Below are 5,469 nucleotides of genomic sequence, written 5' to 3'. Positions count from 1 at the left end.
TCAGTGCTGAAAAGGGTACATCAGGCACTGGATGGGGAAAAGGTAGACTTACCAAGTGAAATTGAATTGAAAAATGTAGGTAAACTTTCCTGTGCCCCTCTAATATCTGTGAGTGTGGAGCGCTCTTTCTCTGCTTTCAAAATGATTTTAACAGACAAAAGACACAGCCTGACTGTGGAAAATTTGGAGAAGGTTATTGTTATGTACTGTAAAGCAAACTAGGAATGAAAGTACTGTAGGAATACTCCTCACAAATAATAAACACATACTCCATTCGCGTTTACACCGTTGTTATACCTATTTCTAGTTTTCATCCCCCTCCCTGAAGGGGAGGGGCGGGCCACCCTGAAGGTAACGCCTTCACTCTGGCCAGGAGTTTCCGCAGGTTAGAGAAGGAGCGATGGTATGGGGAGGAGGGTAATTTGATGTATGGAATTAGTAGGTGTGTGCGGATGGTATTTAATTATCGGGGATGCGTGCAAGGATTAAATACACTGACTGACAGAGCAAATGCAACACCAAGAAGGAGTGGTCAGAACTTTATGCCAATTGCAGGGTAGACTGACCTCACTGAGGTATGCTCATGATGTGAAATGCGCCGCTGTGCTGCGCACGTAGCGAACGATAAATGGGACACGGCGTTGGCGAATGGCCCACTTCGTACCGTGATTTCTCAGCCGACAGTCATTGTAGAACGTGTTGTCGTGTGCCACAGGACACGTGTATAGCTAAGAATGCCAGGCCGCCGTCAACGGAGGCATTTCCAGCAGACAGACGACTTTACGAGGGGTATGGTGATCGGGCTGAGAAGGGCAGGTTGGTCGCTTCGTCAAATCGCAGCCGATACCCATAGGGATGTGTCCACGGTGCAGCGCCTGTGGCGAAGACGGTTGGCGCAGGGACATGTGGCACGTGCGAGGGGTCCAGGCGCAGCCCGAGTGACGTCAGCACGCGAGGATCGGCGCATCCGCCGCCAAGCGGTGGCAGCCCCGCACGCCACGTCAACCGCCATTCTTCAGCATGTGCAAGACACCCTGGCTGTTCCAATATCGACCAGAACAATTTCCCGTCGATTGGTTGAAGGACGCCTGCACTCCCGGAGTCCGCTCAGAAGACTACCATTGACTCCACAGCATAGACGTGCACGCCTGGCATGGTGCCGGGCTAGAGCGACTTGGATGAGGGAATGGCGGAACGGAACGTCGTGTTCTCCGATGAGTCACGCTTCTGTTCTGTCAGTGATAGTCACCGCAGACGAGTGTGGCGTCGGCGTGGAGAAAGGTCAAATCCGGCAGTAACTGTGGAGCGCCCTACCGGTAGACAACGTGGCATCATGGTTTGGGGCGCTATTGCGTATGATTCCACGTCACCTCTAGTGCGTATTCAAGGCACGTTAAATGCCCACCGCTACGTGCAGCATGTGCTGCGGCCGGTGGCACTCCCGTACCTTCAGGGGCTGCCCATTGCTCTGTTTCAGCAGGATAATGCCCGCCCACACACTGCTCGCATCTCCCAACAGGCTCTACGAGGTGTACAGATGCTTCCGTGGCCAGCGTACTCTCCGGATCTCTCACTAATCGAACACGTGTGGGATCTCATTGGACGCCGTTTGCAAACTCTGCCCCAGCCTCGTACGGACGACCAACTGTGGCAAATGGTTGACAGAGAATGGAGAACCATCCCTCAGGACACCATCCGCACTCTTATTGACTCTGTACCTCGACGTGTTTCTGCGTGCATCGCCGCTCGCGGTGGTCCTACATCCTACTGAGTCGATGCCGTGCGCATTGTGTAACCTGCATATCGGTTTGAAATAAACATAAATTATTCGTCCGTGCCGTCTCTGTTTTTTCCCCAACGTTCATCCCTTTCGAACCACTCCTTCTTGGTGTTGCATTTGCTCTGTCAGTCAGTGTATAATGGAAAAGGAAGGTGGTTAAAGGAAGTTTTTTTCTGGTGGAGGGCATTTATTTTATTTATTATTATTGTGTGTTTTTTTTTTTTTTTTTTTTTTTTTTTTGTACATTGATATATAAATACGGTTTAAGTTTGACAGTACTTGGGATATTAACATACATTAATGAGTTTTATCTTTACAGTCATGTATGAAGTTCCGAAGTACTGATTAGAATTTTCCGTTGATTCCTTCGCCATGATGATCTCTTCTGAAGATAGAGGGCCAATATGTGAAGAGTAATATTAATTTCGTGATGCACTCACAAGACGACATTTAACAGGATGTAAATGTATTCAGTGATTAAAAATATAGGGGAGGATGCGATGCTATGATGTGGGTGCGGGAGCTGAGAGGGCTGGGGATGTGTTCAGAGAAGGGTTTCCTACGGAGTAAAGTGTAAGTGCGAATTTAGGCCGGAATGGGTGGTAAGAAAATGAAGATTGAATGTTTGGTTTGCTGCGGCTTGTAAGTGAGTGAGGACTAAGGGACGGTTGTAGGGGTGAATATTTAATAATGACATTTACACCGTTATTGGATGCCTACAGTGCTGTAATTGTGTACAGTGATTTTAGTATTAAGGTTTTAGATCAGTACTGATAATGATATATCATATAATCCATAACTCTTTTGACACATGACTTTTATATTGTTTTTGACAAATGTCTTTTTTATTGTCTTAATTTTGCAGTTATTTCGGTTAAGAATAGGGATACCAAGTTTGTTAAAGTAAAAATGTATCACGTTACAGTTTAAGTGTATATTCTTTCTTTCTTAATCTGCTTACCCTCCAGTGTTGGTTCCCTCGGACTCAGCGAGGGATCCAACCTCTACCGCCTCAAGGGCAGTGTCCTGGAGCTTGAGACATTGGGTCGGGGGATACAACTCGCCCAGGTGGCCTCACCTGCTGTGCTGAACAGGGGCCTTGCTGGGGCACGGGGAGATTGAAAGGGATAGACAAGGGAGAGGGAAGGAAGCGGCCGTGGCCTTAAGTTAGGTACCATCCAGGCATTTGCCTGGAGGAGAAGTGGGAAACCACGGAAAATCACTTCGAGGATGGATGAGGTGGGAATCGAATCCACCTCTACTCAGTTGACCTACCGAGGCTGAGTGGACCCCGTTCCAGCCCTTCTACCACTTTTCAAATTTCGTGGCAGAGCCGGGAATCGAACCCGGGCCTCCGCGGGTGGCAACTAATCACGCTAATCACTACACCATGAGGCGGACTATATTGTATTATTTTAAAGACTATTTCCTGCCTATCCACGCATTTTTAAAATATACTTTAAGTGCCTATTTTCTCTTTTAAAAGCCTATTTTCTTGTTTAAAAAGCCTATTTTAGGCACCTAAAACTATTTTTTTAGAGCTTAAAATCCCAGGTCTAAAGTAATCAATGTCGACAGCCTGCGTCCCGGCTAGCTTATTCTGTAGAGCATGGTATTTATAATCTCAAGTCATGGGTTCGAGTCCCAAGGTGGGCGTGATTATAGCCCTCGTCTAGTACATGTTCGTCTTCCTAGTTCTTCATAAGTATTAGAGTCCAATACTCTGCCGCCCGCATACCTCATTCGGTAGAGCATGGGACGCATAATATCAGGGTCGTGGGTTCGAAGTCCACATTGGGCGTGACTGTGGCTCCTAAAATATACATGATCCTCCTCCCACTTCTATACAGTAGTCAAGGCGGAGCACCTGCTACCCGGCTAGCTCATTCGGTAGAGCATGAGACTCCTAATCTCAGGGCCGTGGGTTCGTGTCCCTCGCTGGGCGTGATTTTGGCTCTCGTCTTCCTAGTTCTTGATAAAGATTGAAGTCCAATACACTGCAGCCCGGATACCTCATTCGGTAGAACATGAGACGCTAAATATCAGGGTCGTGGGTTTGGGGCCACTGTTGGGAGTGTTTGTGGCTCCCAAAAAATACATGATCCTCCTCCCACTTCTATTGAGTAGTCAATTCGGAGCACCTGTGGCCCTGCTAGCTATGTCGGTAGAGCGTAAGACTCTTATTATCAGGGTCATGAGTTCGAGGCCCACACTGGGCGAGTTGTTAGCTCTCATCTAAGATATGATCGGCTTCCTTCTTGTTAATAAGTAAACATTGTCGACAGCCTGCGTCCCGGCTAGCTCAGAGGGTAGAGCATGAGACTCTCAATCCCAGGGTCGTGGGTTCGAGCCCTACGTTGTACGTGATTTTAGCTCTCGTCTAACACATTTTCGCCTTCCTAGTTCTTCGTAAAGAGACGCTTAATATCAGGTTCGTGTTTTCAAGGCCGTTATTGGGCGTGATTTCACTATAAAAAATACATGATCCTCCTCCCACTTCATCATATGTAGTCAAGGCCGACAACCTGCAGCCCGACTAGCTATGTCGGTAGAGCATAGGACTCCTTTTTATCAGGGTCGTGGGTTCGAGCACTACGCTGGGCGTATCTCTCGTCTAATACATTATTGTCTTCCAAGTTCTTCATAAAGTTTAAAGTACAATACTCTTCTTCTTCTTAATCGGTTTACATTCCAGGATTGGTTTTTCTCCCTCGAACTCAGCGAGAGCATCCAACTCTACCGCCTCGAGGGCAGTGTCCTGGAGCGTGAGACTTTGGATGGGGGGATACAAGTGAGGAGAATGACCAGTACCTCGCCCAGGCGGCCTCACCTGCTATGCTGAACAGGGCCATGTTGGGGGATGGGAAGATTGGAAGGGATAGCCAAGGAAGAGGGAAGGAAGCGGCCGTGGCCTTAAGTTAGATACCCTCCCGGCATTGGCTTGGAGGAGAATTGGGAAACCACGGAGAACCACTTCCAGAATAGCTGAGGTGTGAACCGGACCCACCTCTACTCTACATCAAGGAAATTGTTCAGCATACACAACGCTTTTCAGATGTCCCCAGAGGTAAAAATCCAGGGGGCTCAAGTCCGGTGATGTGGGAGGCCATGCAACAGGGCCTCCGCGTCCTATCCAGCGCCTGGGAAAGATGTTGTTGAGGTGTTGGCGAACTGTAATGCGGAAGTGGTGTGGTGCTCCATCATGCAGAAAGCGCATAACCTGTCTTATTGCCAAAGGCACATTCTCAAGCAATCCAGGCAGCGTATTATGCAGGAAGTCCAGGTACGTTCCTCCGTTGAGGCGTTGTGGAATAATAACTGCTCCAAGTACGTGGTCGCCAAGAATCCCAGCCGGACACATTAATGCTGAACCGATGCTGGTGAGACGCTTCAACCGTTCCCCGGGGATTTTCTGTAGCCCACAGTTGAAGATTATTCAGATTGGCGATGCCATTTCTGGTAAAGTATGCTTCGTCGGTAAAGAGGATTGACGACAGATATCTCATAACTGTGATGGCCTGGTGGAAAAACCATCGACAAAATCCTTCCTGTAGAGGGAAATCCGCTGCTGATAATCTTCAACTCGTTGCAGGTAATAGGGATAATAGCGGTTGTCATTCAGGATACACATAATCGTGGTCTGCCTTACACAGTGTTGGCGCGCCACTTGCCCGGAGTTTGTACTAGGG

At 48.3% G+C, this 5,469-nt stretch overlaps 1 non-coding gene across 1 annotated transcript; it reads left to right on the top strand.

Annotated features, from left to right (window-relative positions):
• Positions 1-3,652: 3,652 nt before the first annotated feature.
• TRNAR-CCU (transfer RNA arginine (anticodon CCU)) lies at positions 3,653-3,725 on the top strand. The gene has a single exon. It is a non-coding gene; the product is annotated as a tRNA-Arg (tRNA).
• The last annotated feature ends 1,744 nt before the right edge of the window (positions 3,726-5,469 follow it).

The sequence above is a fragment of the Anabrus simplex genome, chromosome 7, assembly GCF_040414725.1.
Source record: "Anabrus simplex isolate iqAnaSimp1 chromosome 7, ASM4041472v1, whole genome shotgun sequence".
Lineage (NCBI taxonomy): Eukaryota > Metazoa > Arthropoda > Insecta > Orthoptera > Tettigoniidae > Anabrus > Anabrus simplex.
The sequence above is the reverse complement of the archived record's forward strand: the minus strand, read 5'-3'. Positions and strand labels throughout refer to the sequence as shown.